Source organism: Lolium perenne, chromosome 2 (assembly GCF_019359855.2).
Source record: "Lolium perenne isolate Kyuss_39 chromosome 2, Kyuss_2.0, whole genome shotgun sequence".
NCBI classification, from domain to species: domain Eukaryota; kingdom Viridiplantae; phylum Streptophyta; class Magnoliopsida; order Poales; family Poaceae; genus Lolium; species Lolium perenne.
The window spans coordinates 79,361,353-79,382,400 of NC_067245.2; the positions used below are offsets into that span (position 1 = coordinate 79,361,353).

General features: G+C 41.6%; 1 long non-coding RNA gene across 2 annotated transcripts in view; it reads right to left on the reverse strand.

Moving 5' to 3' along the window:
* Positions 1-4,215: 4,215 nt before the first annotated feature.
* Positions 4,216-21,048, reverse strand: part of LOC127333052 (uncharacterized) — an 85,629-nt gene continuing 68,796 nt past the window's right edge. For both annotated transcript variants that reach the window (XR_007870889.2, XR_007870886.2), the window contains exon 4: positions 4,216-4,370. This is a non-coding gene — a long non-coding RNA (uncharacterized lncRNA). The remainder of the gene's footprint in view (positions 4,371-21,048) is intronic.

Here is a 21,048-nt window from a genome sequence, read left to right on the forward strand (position 1 = left end):
CTCCCCCTCCGGCCCCAGCCCACCCATCTAACCCCTCCCTGCCGCCACTATCGTCGGCTTTCGCCGTGGTTGCGACGGGCCTCTAGCCAATGGTCAAAAAAATCATGTTAAGGTACCTCTGCACCGGCAAGCTTTTCCTCCCCCGAGATCCAAAATTTCTCCATGTGGGTGCGGCTGCCTCTCCCATCTCCGATGGCACCCCATCCTCTCCTTCATGGCCGCCGACCGGCGACCGCATCTCGGTCCATGTCCGCCCCTCCCAGAGCCCGTACTAGAGTTGAGAGCCCTACTCCAAGTCTATCTGCGTGTGGCCGATGCTCCTGCATGTGTCATTGCTCGGCGGCTCTGCGGGCCTTGGGGCCAAATCCAGCACTCTCCGTTGCGTGGGTGTGTGGATCCGCCAGTTGCCCTACACCACGTTGTGCCAGCGGTCCTGCAACTCCTTACCTATCTTGGGCTGCACTTTTTCATCTTCGCAAGGTGGTGCAGCTTGACGTCCCTTCTAGGCGCAGAGCAAGCGGCTAACAATGAAGGTGCATATCCCGGAGAAATCCTTGCTATAGTTTTGCTAGAGATGACCATGATAGCATTGGAATGACGTCTTTAAACCTCGTTGGGGACGTGGTTTTGGAGAGGCACATCCTGTTAGCTTCTTGTTGTGATTCCGAGTGAAAGCTTCACGACGATGTGTCGATTTTCTTGTTGAAGGCGTCGCAAGGGAAACTCGTGCTGCTTGTCCGGTGGCACAATTGGTTTTGGTTTGGTGCACTTGGACTTCTGCTCTTGAGGGTCGTGCAAGCTTGGATAAGTCCGATGGTGATGGTAGCGGTATTGCCATGATCTTTGTGTTTCTGGTGCGGTCTGAGTTGATTAGCCCCCTTCGGCGGTGCAACTTGCCTCCTCACCTCGCAAGTTCTTGGGGGCTATCCCTTTGGCCGAGTTCGCGATGAAAGTTCGTGACATTGGAGGAATCTCGGTTTTGCAATGCCCTTCGATGACGTTGGCGGAAACTCCTCGCATTCCTGGCACTCAATCAGCCGTGCGAGCCGAAGGACCCCTAATGTGAAAGATTTGTACTCCCTCCAATTAATATTAATTGTTACTAATTTAGTACAAGTTTATACTAAATCAGCGACACTTAATATACTAAATGAGGGATAGTTAACATGGATCGGAGGGAGTACTACATTCTACAATCATGATTTCCATGATGCACATATTATCTACATTCCCCTTTTATATTCCAATTGCTAATAGAACGAAATGACACTTCGCAGCGGATATATAACACTATAGAGTAAATCTAGTTACAGAAACTCAATTCGGCTCCCGGGTGCGTATGATCCCTCTACCATAAAAACATATTTCCAAGTGTTAAAAAATTAAGATAAAAAAATTACATGTACATCTCCATAATATATGTGTGTTCGTCAAGTTTCACGAAAAAAAAATTGTCGTCTACGTGAAAAAGTGAAAATTTATCTTGTGACAAGTCTTTGTTTTGGCACCGAATTTTGTCTTTTTTACACACGCCACACGACAACACGTTTTTTCACGAAACGACTTTGTGAGCGCGTAGCACATGAAGATGTACGTGCGAGATTTTTGTTTCAAATTTTTTGACATTTCAAAATGTGTCTAACATGCATTTTAAAATAAAGGGAGCATACGCTCTCATGTGCCAAAACATCACTCCCAGCTACGCAAGAGATTAGATCATGTCTATTATTTCTGAGTTGTCAGTGTATGAATCTAGCCGCGCAAGAGATTAGATCATTGTAAGTGTGCAGCGTAAGCACTAACGCTCAAATATCACGTTGTTTTTGAAATTTGGCAAGGAGCTCTAGTAACTACTAGTTCTACGTAGTACTAGTTATGAAGTGATAGCTTCCGTGCTACTTGGGGACAGATTTTTAGACAGTTGGTTTCATTATGCTTCACGCGAAGATAGAATCTTAGCTGAAAAAATTGGGTGCCAGCACGTATAGTCTTCAACTGGGGCATCTCTCTCAAGAGAGACAATCAGGCAGGGGAAACCGCTACTTGATTTAGGAAAAGAAGGGAAGGATAGTGGAGGCCTTTTCATCACTTCTCCATCTTTAGAATTTTTTGTTTACACTAGATGACCCGTTGCGCTATCGCGCAAATAACAGAATCAAGTCAGAATTTAAACCATAAGTTTTAGCTTATTTTAGTATTTAGAATTAGCCCGTAATTTAACTGCTTTAGTATCTTGCAGACACTACATCCCATTGAGATGTTGTAGTAAGATATGACAATTTAGTACGATTCTGCATTATTTTTTCAGATTTTATGCTTTTGTATGAGCTCCTCCACCATATTATGGTTATTGTATCGAAAGAGGTAGCATTATAAAACAAACATAAAAAGACAATTGCTAATTCCAAGATGAATGTATCTACTTCAAGACAAAAAAAAGTTGATACCATAGTTTTCTAGGTTAGAAGTGTCAATTTTGAAAACATATCTTATATTGGGTTATGTGTGTGCTTCCACTTTTACGTGCTGATCGTGCTTGGTGCACTAATATTATTGTTAGGGAAAACACAATGAAAGACACATTGGTGGTTCTCTTGAATATTGTTCCACTATTGAAAAATATTTGAACCTAAACGTTGCAAGTCTTAGGAAAAATATTTATTGTTGTAGCATATAACCAACAAAAATACATACAGTGGATGTGCTTTTCAAAAGAAATTTAAGTGTAGTCTCAAGTATCAAATAAGTGATATATCGATGATATGAACAATAGGTAGGATTCAATGCATAATAAGGTTGAGCAATACACATTGATGTAATCCTACTGACATAACCCATTGCATCACTGGAGCAATTCGCGAAATGGAGACACGGACTTTGGCCCTAAGGTTTCAATTTTGATTCATGGACATGTGGCATGATGTCATCAAAAGTTTGCTCATACTTAAAAAGAACAAAGTACTTAATCATTGGCACTTAATATATTAAAGTAATAAATCCTGTAAATACAAAAATATTTGGATAAAGATATATTTGATACATTTTATTTTGAGGGGAAAATATTGGACTAATGACAATAACTGTGAACAGATGGTTTTTTTTCCTGTTCAATGTAAGATCAATTCCCAAATTGCTCATTTGGGTAGTATTCATACGGGTGAGTGCCTATTTGAAACGAACTGGTGCAGGTGAGTGCCAAAATTGAGACGGAATTATGTCAGGTGTGCCAGAATTGAGACGGAATTAGGACGGGTGTGGCACTTGTGCATATACCAAGGTTGGTCTTGAAATGATTGGGATAATCTGCTCTTTATTTTGCCTTGTCTTGAGAAGATAATTCGAATTATTGTGTATCAGAGGTAATGGAATTAGTGGTGGTTATTAATCTTGGAGGCACAAGCTATAACCAGTAAAAGAAATGGGAAAATGTCCCTAACGCCACTTGGGCTACTTGTCCAATTTTCATACCACATCCATATAAGAAATAGAATGTAAGATCAAACGTCACAATTAAGCGACGCCTAAAAAGATAATGAAATCTCCTAAGCAGGATGATATAAAATTCTTCATCTTGCATCACCAAACTCCTTCCGCTTGACAGACGATCAACCAGATTCAGGACAAATGTAGATGATAGAACACTCATGGACGCAACAACTTCATAACTCCCATGCTCTTGAAGGGCATGCTTCAGACAAGTTTAAACGGTACAGCCTTTTTGGCATTTTTTGGCATGTGTTTTCGGCTTGTGACGAACACATGGAATATCAGCATGAAGCACCGAATGTTACCACACTCATGGATTGAGGATGGTGATATGGTCCACCCTTTGTAGCATGTGGTATGGTGAAGGACCGAGCAACATATCCATTGTTTAACAAATGTTAATAAGCCGACCTTCTAAAAATTATTGCCCTTATACTTTGCTACAAACAAGAATACGTGGAAAGCTCATCTGCTTCATTTGCCATAACTAAGTCAAACAATCATGAACCTCGGCAATATTCTCTTAATACATTCACTAAAGATCAATTACTGAATGATTTGAAGTTATGAAACATCGTGCTGGTCCTCACCTCCTCCGGCGAAGACTCGCTGACAGCACCGCCTCCGGATCAGGCCCGAGTGCCCGACTGCTGCCATCGTCCTTGATGATGAGTCCAAGGTAAACCAAGCACAGTGCTGTGCACGGCAACCCTTTCATCTGTCTCATCAATTCCAACCCAAGATTATTTACTCTAAATTTGTCAGGCATGGTACAATCGAAGCAACTGCATGAATGGCCCAAGATTGATTACTACTTGAAAATCCACACCTAGTTCTGCCCCCTCTCCCTCCCAAGACTATCATTACACTCTTTGCCTGCTCACCTGTCAACCATTGAATTGAAGCTAGCTAGCTCTATATAATAACAGAACATGCCACAATATTTGGCCTCCATAATCGAAGTCTCGAGCGCTCTCGACCACAGTATTCGAAATAGCCTCCCTCACCTCTGGTTTACTAACTGTAGCATGTGTTTTTCTTCAAACACATCATTATCCTATGCTAATTGTTTGTTGCGCTGGATCATCTAGGTGTAGATCTTAGCCGGGTAAGGTGGAATACTGCGGGTCTGTGTGGTTTACCTTGTCCCTGCGAGGAGGACGAACCCGTCTAAGTCAACATGGTGGTGATGGAGACGATGACGGTGTGAGGTCGAGCGAGAGAGGTGGCGGCGGAGCTTCCCGTCGGCACTGTGCAGACCTAGATCGGTAGGTGTGTTGGTGGGGCGAGTGGCACTCCGGTCAACCTCGTGATCTGTGCCACCGCCCCCACCACTGTATTTATAGCACAGGCGACAGGGGCCCACCAACCAGATGCGGTTGGGCGCCCCCGATCAGGGCGCGGACGAGGTCAAGGGTCCGAGTTCGAGCCGTTGGGCTCGGACGCGAGGAGATCATCCTAACATTCTCCCCCTTGATCTCAACTTTTCTTTTAACTTTATACTTTCATTTTATTCGTTTCATTTTGGATCAGTACATAGGGCATGTTTCTTCATCACATCTCTATTGCCGATAGAATCGGACAGCCACAATGCACTTCTCTATTTTGAAACAAATTCTTTTACTTTTGGGTCTCTTATGATCCAGTATAGGTAAGACTTTCCCTTAAACCCATGCTGGCTACGTGCTCCTTGAACACGCTGTGTCGTAAGCCTTTCGTTAGCGGATCCGCAAGCATATCTTTTGTCCTTATATGCTCGAGACTTATTGTTTGATCCTGGACCTTGTGTTTCACAACATAATACTTAACCTCAATCGGTTTCGTAGCTGTACTCGACTTATTGTTGTGATCATAAAATACTGCAGACTCATTGTCGCAGTACATCTTTAGTGGTTTGTCAATACAATCTACCACTTTCAAGTCAGGTATAAATATCTTTAACCATAATGCCTGCCCCGTGGCTTCATAACATGCTATAAATTATGCATACATCGTGGATGATGCAACTATCGTCTGTTTGGAGCTTCTCCATGAAATAGCTCCCCCTGCGAGGGTGAATACATATCCAGATGTGGATTTTTTATCATCTTTATCCCCCGCAAAATCTGCATCTGAATACCCTCTTATTTCTAGGGAATCAGATCTTCTGTATGTTAGCATATAGTTTTTTGTGCCTTTTACATAATGCAATGCCTTCTTTACCATTTTCCAGTGTTCAAAACCTGGATTTTTTTGATATCTCGCGAGTACTCCGGTGATAAAAGCTAAGTCACGGCGAGTGCACACTTGTGCATACTGTAGGCTTCCAATAGCCGAAGCATATGGAACCGCTTTCATTTGATCGAGCTCGTATTGATTTTGGGGACTTTGATGTTTCCCAAAATGGTCGCCCTTGACTATAGGGGCAGGTGTGGCACTGCACTTATGCATATTATACTTACTTAGAATCTTTTCTAAATAAGCCTTTTGCGATAGTCCTAATACTCCATTGTTTCTATCTCGGTGAATTTCTATGCCCAAAATATATGACGCTTCACCAAGATCTTTCATGTCAAAATATGAGGACAAGAACTTCTTTTTCTCTTGCAGTAGACTAACATCACTGCTGGCAAGTAGAATATCATCCACATACAAGATTAGGAAAATATATTTCCCACTTTTAAACTTTGCATCAACATAATTGTCCGCAATATTTTCTTTAAATTCAAATCTCTTAATTGTTTCATTAAACTTTAGATACCACTGTCTAGAGGCTTGCTTTAATCCATAAATGGATTTCTTTAGGCGGCATCCCATTTCTTCCTTGCCCTCCATGATAAAACCCTTGGGTTGTTTCATGTAGACATTTTCTTCTAAAACCCAGTTTAGGAATGTCGTCTTTACATCCATTTGATGTAACTCTAAATCAAAATGTGCAACTAGTGCCATTATGATTCTGAAGGAATCCTTACATGAGACCGGAGAAAATGTCTCATTGTAATCTATCACTTCTCTTTGTGTAAATCCTTTTGCCTCTAGAGGTGGCTGTTGTTGCTCCCTTTCATGCTCAACAAATGGTTCATTCGGCTCCTGACGGACAGGTTCCGAATTTTCTTTCACCGTTGTCATGGGCGGAGTTACAACAGGCGCTTGCACCACAATCGTAGGGATCGTCGGTACAGGTGCACATTGTAGCGCAAAAGATGGCTCATGAGTCATCGGATTAGGTGCATGCACCCTCTTCTCCTCAAGATCAATTTTCCGAGCTACCATGCCCCCGCTCATCATTTCGTCCTCTAAGAAGACAGCATGTCTCGTTTCCACAAACTTTGTGTATTTCTCTGGACAGGAGAAACGATAACCTTTTGACTTTTCAGGATAATCAATAAAATGGCAGCTGACTGTTTTGGTATCTAACTTTGCGATATTTGGATTAAATACTTTGGCCTCAGCAGGGCTCCCCCACACTTTTAGGTGGTTTAGAGAAGGCGCTCTCCCTGTCCATAGCTCATACGGTGTTTTGGGCACCGATTTGCTTGGTACTCTGTTTAGAATGTGAATAACGGTTTTTAACGCCTCAATCCACAATCCCAATGGTAGGGTGGAATAGCTCATCATACCGCGCACCATATCCATAAGGGTACGGTTGCGCCTTTCAGCTACCCCATTCTGCTGAGGTTCGCCCGCATCGAGTACTGGGCAACTATTCCAGTCTCCTGTAGGAACCTTTTAAAAGGTCCAGGGACTTGGCCATATGGAGTATGTTGACCGTAGTAATCCCCTCCACGATCAGACATGACTATCTTTATTCTTTTATCATGCTGATTTTCAACTTCAGCTTTGAATATTTTGAATTTATCCAACGCTTCTGTTCTTTCTTTTATTGGATAAATATAACCATATTGGGAGTAATCATCCGTGAATGTTATGAACGAATCATGGCCATCCACACATTTCACAGAAAATGGTCCACATATATCAGTGTGAATTATTTCTAGTGTTGTTGTGCTTCGATTTGCACCTTTTTAAAATTTTCTTTTAATGCAATCGATGCACTGTTCTATGTCCGAGAATTCTAATGGAGGAAGAATATCATTTTTAACAAGTCTTTCTATTCTCCCCCTCGAAATATGGCATAAGCGACAGTGCCATAATTTCGATGATTCATCAGTTCTTTTCTTTTGTTCTTTGTCCAACGCGGACAACACTTTTCACTCACATTACACACAGACAACACCCACTTTTAATGCAATCGATGCACTGTTCTATGTCCGAGAATTCTAATGGAGGAAGAATATCATTTTTAACAAGTCTTTCTATTCTCCCCTCGAAATATGGCATAAGCGACAATGCCATAATTTCGATGATTCATCAGTTCTTTTCTTTTGTTCTTTGTCCAACGCGGACAACACTTTTCACTCACATTACACACAGACAACACCCACATAAGCATTATTACACCATATGGCACACTTGCCATGTCTCTCCTGTCCATGTGTACTTTTCTGTCACCAGTTGCTACAGCAGCTAGGTCGCACATATCTTTGAAGAACCAGTGAACTGGCTGTTTATTCTTTCAAGATACTCCCCTACGGAAGCACACTCTGCAATTGAGCCCACAATAGCGTTCTCAATTGTATTCTTTATAAATGGCACTTAGCCACCTTTTATACTGCCAAGCAGCATCATCATTCTTGTCATTTCTGACTGGATCTTTTGTTCTGACCGGCTGTGGGAACCCAGTCCACCTCAGCATAAATCGACCTTCTTTTCTCCATTCAGTGTATTTGTCACCTTTGAGGGTTGGAACATCCTTGATGCAGCTCATCAAGTAGTACCCTCCTTTAAACCATAATGAAATGAGATCATAACAACAATTGCATGCAATAATCCAACGTTGGTCAAAATTAGAACATGCAACTGTTTGTGCAATTAAATCTATATCACCGTTGGGCAGAAAATAGAGATAAATGCACACCTTATTGCAACAAATCATGATCATGTCATTAATAACGTTGGTTAAAAAATAAAAGAACCATACTTGTCACAATAATCACTTTGATTATCACTTTTGCACATTACAACAAAACATGATCATGCCATCAATAACGTTGGTCATAAAATGACATATCATAATTGTTTCAACAATCACTTTTAAGCAACTTTTTTAAATTTTAATCATCACTTTTGCATTTTTCCAAATTGAAAATGCATCTTAACTATTTGTAGCGGAAACTTTGAAGTCAAACTTTAAACTTTAAACTTTTCAGAAGAATCTCTGTTACTTTTTAATTTCCAAAAACAAATATCTCGTTGGTTCAATTTGCTCAGGAAAAAAACTTGACAAAAATTCTTCTTTTACTATATGCAGCAGAAACTGTGGATTTAAACTTTTAACTTTTGAACTTTTCAGAGGCATATCTTTCACTTTTTAATTTCTGAACAAATATTTCGTTGGTCCTATTTATTCAGAAAAAACTAGACATAAATTGGCCAAATAATGACCCAAAACTGCCTAAAAACGCCTCTGAAAAAAGAAAAAAAACTGTGAAACTGTGCTCACTCGGCCCGCAGCCCACGCGGCCCGCCACGCACTGCGCGGCACGCAGCTTACGCGGCGCCCACGCTGCCTTGACGCGGCACCGACGTGGCGGCCTGCTAACGCGGCCTGGCCCGTGGCCCACGCAGCATGTCACGCGGCCAGCCAAAACACGGCCCGAACGCGGCCCGATCCCGCGTCGCCCATGCTGCTAGGGTTTCCATCCTGGCCGTCGGATGCGATCGACGGTCAGCCTTTACTTTCGGGCTAGTATATAAGAACCAAAAACGGTCTGCCCCCAAACCCTAGCATTTTTCCCCCCCCCCCCCCCGTCCCCCTCTCTGTCTCTTCTCCCGCACGATGGCGCCGGAGAGAACGAGTCCTCGAGCGCCCGTGGCCGGTGCCACGCCGGCGACGGCAAGCCCACCTGGGCGGCGGCTCGGCGGGGCCTCCTTTTTCTTTTTTCCACCCCACCCGAGGTCCTCGCGGGCGAGCTCCGGTCCCAGCACTCGGCCGGGGACGAGCTCCTCCCCTTTTCTTTGTACCTTGCTGCTTCCACCACCTTCTCTCTGGCGGCTGGGAGGTGGCCGCTCGCCCGCTCCGGCAATAGCTAGCCGGGGACAAGCCCCCCTCCCTTTCCTTTCTCTCTGTCTCCACCACCATAACCTCAGCGGCGGCGCGGTGAGAAGCAGTGGCGCCCCCCTTGGCCCTCTTGCCGGTGCGTGCGTGCACCCTCAGACCTTCATCAACTATCTTGCTCAAAATATTGAGTTATTGTACATCCAACTCAATGTTTACTCTACCCCTTAGAGTTTTCTTATGGTCTTCAACTCCTTTTTCTTCCAACCATTAGACTTATGGTTAGAATATTGGTCTAGGTCTAGTTTATGGGTTGTACTCTTCTAAGGTCATGCGAAGAATATCTGTGGTGTATCCACTCAATTGTGGACATCCAATGTGAATCCTTCGACTAAATGGTTATTTGGCTGACAAAATTTTATTTGTTCACAACTTCTTGGTACAAATAATCCAATTATGGACTGCTGATACGCGTAAAGCACACGCCCGTTGGGAACCCCAAGTGGAAGGTGTGATGCGTACAGCAACAAGTTTCCCTCAGTAAGAAACCAAGGTTTATCGAACTAGTAGGAGTCAAGGATCACGTGAAGGTCGTTGGTGACGGAGTGTAGTGCGGCGCAACACCAGGGATTCCGGCGCCAACGTGGAACCTGCACAACACAATCAAAGTACTTTGCCCCAACGTAACAGTGAGGTTGTCAATCTCACCGGCTTGCTGTAAACAAAGGATTACATGTATAGTGTGGATAATGATGTTTGTTTGCGAAGAACAGTAAAGAACAATTGCAGTAGATTGTATTTCATATGTAAAGAATGGACCGGGGGGTCCACAGTTCACTAGTGGTGTCTCTCCCATAAGATAAATAGCATGTTGGGTGAACAAATTACAGTTGGGCAATTGACACATAAAGAAGGCATAACAATGCACATACATATATCATGATGAGTACTATGAGATTTAATCAGGGCATTACGACAAAGTACATAGACAGCTATCCAGCATTCATCTATGCCTAAAAAGTCCACCTTCAGGTTATCATCCGAACTCGTTCCAGTATTAAGTTGCAAACAACAGACAATTGCATTAAGTATGGTGCGTAATGTAATCAACACAAATATCCTTAGACAAAGCATCGATGTTTTATCCCTAGTGGCAACAGCACATCCACAACCTTAGAACTTTCTGTCACTGTCCCAGATTCAATGGAGGCATGAACCCACTATCGAGCATAAATACTCCCTCTTGGAGTCACAAGTATCAACTTGGCCAGAGCCTCTACTAGCAACGGAGAGCATGCAAGAACATAAACAACACATATATGATAGATTGATAATCAACTTGACATAGTATTCAATATTCATCGGATCCCAACAAACACAACATGTAGCATTACAAATAGATGATCTTGATCATGATAGGCAGCTCACAAGATCTAACATGATAGCACAATGAGGAGAAGACAACCATCTAGCTACTGCTATGGACCCATAGTCCAGGGGTGGACTACTCACACATCGATCCGGAGGCGATCATGGCGATGAAGAGACCTCTGGGAGATGATTCCCCTCTCCGGCAGGGTGCCGGAGGCGATCTCCTGAATCCCCCGAGATGGGATTGACGGCGGCGGCATCTCTGGAAGGTTTTCCGTATCGTGGCTCTCGGTACTGGGGGTTTCGCGACGAAGGCTTTAAGTAGGCGGAAGGGTAGGTTTAGGGGCGACGCGAGGGACCCACACGCTAGGGCCGCGCGGGCCCAAGGCTGGCCGCGCCGCCCTAGTGTGGCGTCGCCTCGTCGCCCCACTTCGTATCTCCCCCGGTCTTCTGGAAGCTTCGTGGAAAAATAAGCCCCTGGGCGTTGATTTCGTCCAATTCCGAGAATATTTCTTTACTAGGATTTCTGAAACCAAAAACAGCAGAAAACAGCAACTGGCTCTTCGGCATCTCGTCAATAGGTTAGTGCCGGAAAATGCATAAATATGACATATAATGTGTATAAAACATGTGAGTATCATCATAAAAGTAGCATGGAACATAAGAAATTATAGATACGTTTGAGACGTATCAAGCATCCCCAAGCTTAGTTCCTACTCGCCCTCGAGTAGGTAAACGATAACAAGGATAATTTCTGAAGTGACATGCTATCATAATCTTGATCAATACTATTGTAAAGCATATGAGATGAATGCAGCGATTCGAAGCAATGATGAAGATAATGAGTAAACAAATGAATCATATAGCAAAGACTTTTCATGAATAATACTTTCAAGACAAGCATCAATAAGACTTGCATAAGAGTTACTCATAAAGCAATAAATTATTAGTAGAGGCATTGAAGCAACACAAAGGAAGATACGAGTTTCAGCGGTTGCTTTCAACTTCAACATGTATATCTCATGGATAATTGTCAACACAAAGTAATATAACAAGTGCAATAGGTAAACATGTAAGAATCAATGCACACAATTGATACAAGTGTTTGCTTCTGAGATAGAAAGAATAGGTAAACTGACTCAACAATAAAGTAGAAGATAGGCCCTTCGCAGAAGGAAGCATGGATTACTATATTTGTGCTAGAGCTTTTCATTTTGAAAACAAGAAACAATTTTGTCAACGGTAGTAATAAATCATATGTGTTATGTATAAGATATCCTATAAGTTGCAAGCCTCATGCATAGTATACCAATAGTGCTCGCACCTTGTCCTAATTAGCTTGGATTAACATGGATTATCATTGCATAGCATATGTTTCAACCAAGTGTCACAAAGGGGTACCTCTATGCCGCATGTACAAAGGTCCAAGGAGAAAGCTCGCATTTGATTTCTCGCTTTTGATTATTCTCAACTTATACATCCATACCGGGACAACATAGACAACAGATAATGGACTCCTCTTTAATGCATAACCATTCAACAATAGATAATATTCTCATAAGAGATTGAGGATTAATTGTCCAAACTGGAACTTCCACCATGGATCATGGCTTTAGTTAGCGGCCCAATGTTCTTCTCTAACAATATGCATACTCAAACCATTTGATCATGAAAATCGCCCTTACTTCAGACAAGACGAACATGCATAGCAACTCACATGATATTCAACAAAGGTGTAAAAGTTGATGGCGTCCCCAGAAACATGGTTACCGCTCAACAAGCAACTTATTAAGAAATAAGACACATAAGTACATATTCTTCACCACAATAGTTTTTAAGGCTGTTTTCCCATGAGCTATATATTGCAAAGGCAAAGAATAGAATTTTAAAGGTAGCACTCAAGTAATGTACTTTGGAATGGCAGAGAAATACCATGTAGTAGGTAGGTATGGTGGACACAAATGGCATAGTTTTTGGCTCAAGGATTTGGATGCACCAGAAAAATCCCTCTCAATACAAGGCTAGGCTAGCAAGGTTGTTTGAATCAAACTCAAGTATAAAAGGTGCAGCAAAAATCACATATGAACATATTGTAAGTATTATAAGACTTTACATTGTCTCCTTGTTGTTCAAACACCTTAACCAGAAAATATCTAGACTCTAGAGACCAATCATGCAAACCAAATTTTAACAAGCTCTATGTAGTTCTTCATTAATAGGTGCAGAGTACATGATGCAAGAGCTTAAACATGATCTATATGAGCACAACAATTGCCAAGTATCACATTATTCAAGACATTATACCATTTACCACATGCGGCATTTTCCGTTTCCAACCATATAGCAATGAATGAAGTAGTCCAACCTTCGCAATGAACATTAAAGATAAAGCTAAGAACACATGTGTTCATACGAAACAGCGGAGCGTGTCTCTCTCCAAAACAAAGAATGCTAGGATCCGATTTTATTTAAACAAAAACAAAAACAAACAGACGCTCCAAGTAAAGCACATAAGATGTGACGGAATAAAAATATAGTTTCACTAGAGGTGACCTGATAAGTTGTCGATGAAGAAGGGATGCCTTGGGTATCCCCAAGCTTAGACGCTTGGGTCTTCTTAAAATATGCAGGGATGAACCACGGGGGCATCCCCAAGCTTAGACTTTTCACTCTTCTTGATCATATTGTATCATCCTCCTCTCTTGACCCTTGAAAACTTCCTCCACACTAAACTCAAAACAATCTCATTAGAGGGTTAGTGCATAATTGAAAATTCATATATTCAGAGGTCACATAATCATTCTTAACACTTCTGGACACTGCACAAAGCTACTGAAAGTTAATGGAACAAATAAATCCATCAAACATAGCAAAACAGGCAATGCGAAATAAAAGGCAGAATCTGTCAAAACAGAATAGTCCGTAAAGACGAATTTTTTGAGGCACCAGACTTGCTCAGATGAAAATGCCCAAATTGAATGAAAGTTGCGTACATATCTGAGGATCACGCACGTAAATTGGCAGATTTTTTTAAATTTTCTACAGACGGGGCGGCTCAATTTCGTGACAGCAAGAAATCTGTTCCTGCGCAGTAATAAAAATCTAGTATTGACTTTACTATCAAAGACTTTACTTGGCACAACAATGCAATAAAATAAAGATAAGGAGAGGTTGCTACAGTAATAACAACTTCCAAGACTCAAATATAAAACAAAAGTGCAGAAGTAAAATAATGGGTTGTCTCCCATAAGCGCTTTTCTTTAACGCCTTTCAGCTAGGCGCAGAAAGTGTGAATCAAGTATTATCAAGAGAAGAAGCATCAACAGAGGGGTTTGGAGTTTTTTCAACTATGCATTGTATCTTATCTATGTAAGTTTCAGAGGCCCCTTTTTCATTATTTTTAGGCTTGCTATTCTCATCAAACAAATTTTCAGGGACAAGCCAACCATAGTTATTTTCTAGAGCTTCATGCATTCCTAGGAGCTTACAAGGTATTGTTGTCTTAATCTCCCCTTCACAATTAACTTTATTAGTGTACTTTAATCTATCTTTTTCCATTTTTCAAGGGTACTAGCAAAGTTGGTATAAGAGCCAAGCATCTTATATTTAATAAAGACTTTTCTAGCCTCTCTTGCTACACCACCAAATTCTTTAAGAAGGGTTTCTAAGACAAAATCTTTCTTTTCTCCTTCTTCCATATCACCGAGTGTAAGAAACATACGTTGAATTATAGGATTGAGATTAACAAATTTAGTTTCCAACATGTGTACTAAAGAAGCAACAGCAATTTCATAAGTAGGAGCAAGTTCTACCAAGTGTCTATCTTCAAAATTTTCAGCTGTACTAACATGAGTGAAAAAATCTTCTATATTATCTCTCCCAATGATAGACCCTCGTCCCACCGGTATGTCTTTTAGGGTGTACTTAGGAGGAAACATGATAAAATAAACAAAAGGTAAATAAAGTAAATGCAAGTAACTAATTTTTTTGTGTTTTTAATATAGAGAACAAGACAGTAAATAAAGTAAAGCTAGCAACTAATTTTTTTGTATTTTTGATATAGAGAGCAAACAAAGTAGTAAATAAAATAAAGTAAAGCAAGACAAAAACAAAGTAAAGAGATTGGATGTGGGAGACTCCCCTTGCAGCGTGTCTTGATCTCCCCGGCAACGGCGCAAGAAATTTAGCTTGATACGCGTAAAGCACACGCCCGTTGGGAACCCCAAGTGGAAGGTGTGATGCGTACAGCAGCAAGTTTCCCTCAGTAAGAAACCAAGGTTTATCGAACCAGTAGGAGTCAAGGATCACGTGAAGGTCGTTGGTGACGGAGTGTAGTGCGGCGCAACACCAGGGATTCCGGCGCCAACGTGGAACCTGCACAACACAATCAAAGTACTTTGCCCCAACGTAACAGTGAGGTTGTCAATCTCACCAGCTTGCGGTAAACAAAGGATTAGATGTATAGTGTGGATGATGATGTTTGTTTGCGAAGAACAGTAAAGAACAATTGCAGTAGATTGTATTTCAGATGTAAACAATGGACCGGGGTCCACAGTTCACTAGTGATGTCTCTCCCATAAGATAAATAGCATGTTGGATGAACAAATTACAGTTGGGCAATTGACAAATAAAGAAGGCATAACAATGCACATACATATATCATGATGAGTACTATGAGATTTAATCAGGGCATTACGACAAAGTACATAGACCACCGCTATCCAGCATGCATCTATGCCTAAAAAGTCCACCTTCAGGTTATCATCCGAACCCCTTCCAGTATTAAGTTGCAAACAACAGACAATTGCATTAAGTATGGTGCGTAATGTAATAAGCACAAATATCCTTAGACAAAGCATCGATGTTTTATCCCTAGTGGCAACATCACATCCACAACCTTAGAACTTTCTGTCACTGTCCCAGATTCAATGGAGGCATGAACCCACTATCGAGCATAAATACTCCCTCTTGGAGTCACAAGTATCAACTTGGCCAGAGCCTCTACTAGCAATGGAGAGCATGCAAGAACATAAACAACACATATATGATAGATTGATAATCAACTTGACATAGTATTCAATATTCATCGGATCCCAACAAACACAACATGTAGCATTACAAATAGATGATCTTGATCATGATAGGCAGCTCACAGGATCTAACATGATAGCACAATGAGGAGAAGACAACCATCTAGCTACTGCTATGGACCCATAGTCCAGGGGTGGACTACTCACACATCGATCCGGAGGCGATCATGGCGATGAAGAGACCTCCGGGAGATGATTCCCCTCTCCGGCAGGGTGCCAGAGGCGATCTCCTGAATCCCCCGAGATGGGATTGGCGGCGGCGGCATCTCTGGAAGGTTTTCCGTATCGTGGCTCTCGGTACTGGGGGTTTCGCGACGAAGGCTTTAAGTAGGCGGAAGGGTAGGTTTAGGGGCGACACGAGGGACCCACATGCTAGGGCTGCGCGAGCCCAAGCCTGGCCGCGCCGCCCTAGTGTGGCGTCGCCTCGTCGCCCCACTTCGTATCTCCCCCGGTCTTCTGGAAGCTTCGTGGAAAAATAAGCCCCTGGGCGTTGATTTCGTCCAATTCCGAGAATATTTCCTTACTAGGATTTCTGAAACCAAAAACAGCAAAAAACAGCAACTGGCTCTTCGGCATCTCGTCAATAGGTTAGTGCCGGAAAATGCATAAATATGACATATAATGTGTATAAAACATGTGAGTATCATCATAAAAGTAGCATGGAACATAAGAAATTATAGATACGTTTGAGACGTATCAACTGCTTGATACCAATTGTGGCTATTTGTTAACTAAAAGTGTACCCTATTATAGGTTTTGACCAATTGGTCAGGACATCTTCTACTTTATCTTGCAGCATTGATCCTATACCAACTGTAGTCTTCTGATACCAACTGTGGTCTTCTTATATATGCTATGGTTTCATAGGTCATCTTCCTTCCTTCAGGGTTTATTTTGCAAGCAAACCACTATGAATATAGTATCCAAAGTGATTTCCCATGCATTCCCGTTTCCATAATGACTATGGTTCTACTTCTACTTCTCCATAATCATCATATTTCTCACCTTCATGCTTCTTATGTACTAAAGTACTCCTCTGTTGAGGTAAAGCATGAGTTTTGATTGGTACTTCCTTCTGAATATTGTGGTTGCTTCCCACAACTTTGTTTCCTTTATCTGATGAACCTTCATCTTGTCTTCAGAATCTTCAGAATTCATCACTTCCTCACACGAATACCATTACCCGCTAGATCTATAGCATCAAGTAAGAACTTGATATTGCAACATGCATTTGCATATCAAAGTCAAACTTCATGTATGGATCTAGTCAAACAATAAAAATCCAATAAAATCCAAGAAGATTCAGCTTTTTGCATATAATACACACCATCTTAAGCCTGAATATAATAGTTGAGTAAGACATTGATACGTCTCCAACGTACCTATAATTTCTGATGTTCCATGCTTCTTTTATGACAATACTTACATGTTTTGCTTGCACTTTATAATGTTTTTATGCATTTTCCGGAACTAACCTATTAACGAGATGCCGAAGGGCCAGTTGCTGTTTTCTGTTGTATTTGGTTCCAGAAAGGCTGTTCGGGCAATATTCTCGGAATTCGACGAAACGAAGACCCAGCATCTTATTTTTCCCGGAAACTCCAGAAAGACTCCAGGGGCGCCGCCACCATCGCGAAACTCCGTTTCGGGGGACAGAAGTCTCTGTTCCGGCACCCTGCCGGGACGGGGAAGTGCCCCCGGAAGCCATCTCCATCGAAGCCACCGCCTCCATCATGCTCCGTGAGTAGTTCCTCCATGGACTACGGGTTCTAGCTGTAGCTAGTTGGTATTCTCTCCCCCATGTACTTCAATACAATGATCTCATGAGCTGCCTTACATGATTGAGATTCATCTGATGTAATCGGTGTTGTGTTTGTCGGGATCCGATGGATTGTTACATTATGATTGTCTATCTACAAAGTTTATGAAGTTATTGTTGCTGCAATCTTGTTATGCTTAATGCTTGTCACTAGGGCCCGAGTGGCATGATCTTAGATTTAAGCTCTATACTTATTGCTTAGATTGTATCTACAAGTTGTATGCACATGTCTATGTCCGGAACCAAAGGCCCCAAAGTGACAGAATTTGGGACAACTGGAGGGGAAGGCTTAGATATGAGGATCACATGTTTTCACGGAGTGTTAATGCTTTGCTCCGGTGCTCTATTAAAAGGAGTGCCTTAATTTCCAGTAGATTCCCTAGAGGCCCGGCTGCCACCGGCTGGTAGGACAAAAGATGTTGTACAAGTTTCTCATTGCGAGCACGTATGACTATATATGGAAAACATGCCTACATGATTAATGATCTTGATGTTCTGTCTTAATGCTATTTCAATCCTATCAATTGCCCAACTGTAATTTGTTCACCCAACACTTGTTATTGGAGAGTTACCACTAGTGTAGATAGCTGGGAACCCCGGTCCATCTCTCATCATCATATACTCGTTCTACATGACATTGGAAGTAGTATCAACTATTTTCTGGTGCCATTGCTCTCATATTACTGCTACTGCTGCTGTGCTACTGTTATTACTGCTCTCATATTACTCCTGCTTTCACATCACCCCTGTTACTAGTGCTTTTCTAGGTGCAGCTGAATTGACGACTCAGTTGTTAAGCCTTATAAGTATTCTTTACCTCCCCTTGTGTCGAATCAATAAATTTGGGTTTTACTTCCCTCGAAGACTGTTGCGATCCCCTATACTTGTGGGTTATCAAGACTATTTTCTGGCGCCGTTGCCGGGGAGGCATAGCTCTACTCATAAGTTCACCTGGGGAGTACACTCCACCTCTCTCTCTGTTTTATTTTATTTTGTTTTACTTAGTTTACTTCTATCTAGTTTATTTGTGCTTAGTTTATTTCTGTCTAGTATTATTTTGCCTAGTTTACTTTTGTCTAGTTTATTTTGTTTTGTTTTACTTTTCTCATATACCCAAAAATCCATAAAAATTTGAAAAACCTAAAAATTAAAAACTGCTATTATGGGAGAACCCACAACCTATTTGGAGCTTATAGAATTATATATGAATTATAGAGAATCAAGAACGGGAAAAGTTATGAGTGATGTGATAGAAAAGCTGAATACAATTGCTAAAATCTTGCTTAAACGCCATGATATAAACTGTTGCTCTAAACAGGATACTAAACATCTTAAATTTCAATGTGGCTTTAGTGAGGAAGTTTTAATTAAGAACTATAATTGGAATAACTATATTCATTTTGGGTTCAAAGAGGTAGAACAATTTGTCATATTTATGGGAGCCTCTGAGATAGAATCCTTCATTGCTAAAAATTATGAAACTTGTGTTGTTTGTAAGGACTTTAAAGATTATGTCCCTTCTATCCTTAATTTTTGCATAGAAAGCTACAGTGATAGGCCTAGGGATCATACTTTCACTAGTGGACACTCTCAACATTGATCACATAACTGAATAAACAAATACTACTTTCTCTACACTCTCTTGTTGGATGACAAACACCATTCATTGTGTAGGGCTACAAGAGCTCCCTCAAGCCGGAGTTAACAAGCTCCACAACATTCGGTGTTCATATTTAAGTAACCTTAGAGTGAATAATAGACCATTGCAATTATACCGAGTACTAACATAGCATGCACACTGTCACCGTCAGGCTATGAAAGGGGAAATAGATAGCATCAATACTATCATGGTAATAGTTAACTTCATAATCTAAAAGAGATCACAATCATAGCTTATACCAAGTACTACATGATGCACACACTGTCACCATTACATCATGAAGGAGGAATAGACTACTTTAATAACCTCACTAGAATAGCACATAGATGTTATTCAACTAGATCACAAGGCTCATGATCACATAAAGATCACATGGGAGAGAGAGATGAACCACATAGCTACCGGTACAGCCCTTAGCCTCGGGGGAGAACTACTCCCTCCTCATCATAGGAGTCAGCAGCGGTGATGAAGATGGCGGTGGTGTCGATGGAGATGCCTTCCGGGGGCAATTCCCCGTCCCGGGGGCATGCCGGAACAGAGACTTATGTCCCCCGAATCTTGGCTTCGCGATGGCGGCGGTTCTGGAATTTTTCTCGTATCGTGGCTTATTCTTTTAGGGTTTTCGAGGCGGGGGCTTTATATAGGCGGAAGGGCAGCCTCGGAGGAGACCTGGGGCCACCAGACCATAGGGGGTGCCCCCCCCTTGGCCGCGCCACCTTGTGGGGTGGGGCCCCCTGGCTCCTCTCTGGCCCCTCTTCGGTGCTCTGGAAGCTTCCGGGAAAAATAAGATATTGGGCGTTGATTTCGTCCGATTCCGAGAATATTTCCTTTCTAGGATTTCTGAAACCAAAAATAGCAGAAAACAGCAACTGGCACTTCGGCATCTCGTTAATAGGTTAGTGCCAGAAAATGCATAATAATGACATAAATTGTGTATAAAACATGTGAGTATCATCATAAAAGTAGCATGGAACATAAGAAATTATAGATACGTTGGAGATGTATCAAGCATCCCCAAGCTTAGTTCCTACTCGCCCTCGAGTAGGTAAACGATAACAAGGATAATTTCTTAAGTGACATGCTACCAACATGATCTTGATCAATACTATTGTAAAGCATATGAGATGAATGAAGTGATTCAAAGCAATGGTAAAGACAATGACTTAAACAACTGAATCATATAGCAAAGACTTTTCATGAATAGTACTTTCAAGACAAGCATAAATAAGTCTTGCATAAGAGTTAACTCATAAAGCAATAAATTCTTAGTAGAGAGTTTTGAAGCAACACAAAGGATGATTAAGTTTCAGCGATTGCTTTCAACTTGTAACATGTATATCTCATGGATAGTTGTCAACATAAAGCAATATAACAAGTGCAATAAGTAAACATGTAAGAATCAATGCACACAGTTGACACAAGTGTTTGCTTCTAAGATAGAAAGAAGTAGGTAAACTGACTCAACATAAAGTAAAAGATAGGCCTGATACGTCTCCGACGTATCGATAATTTCTTATGTTCCATG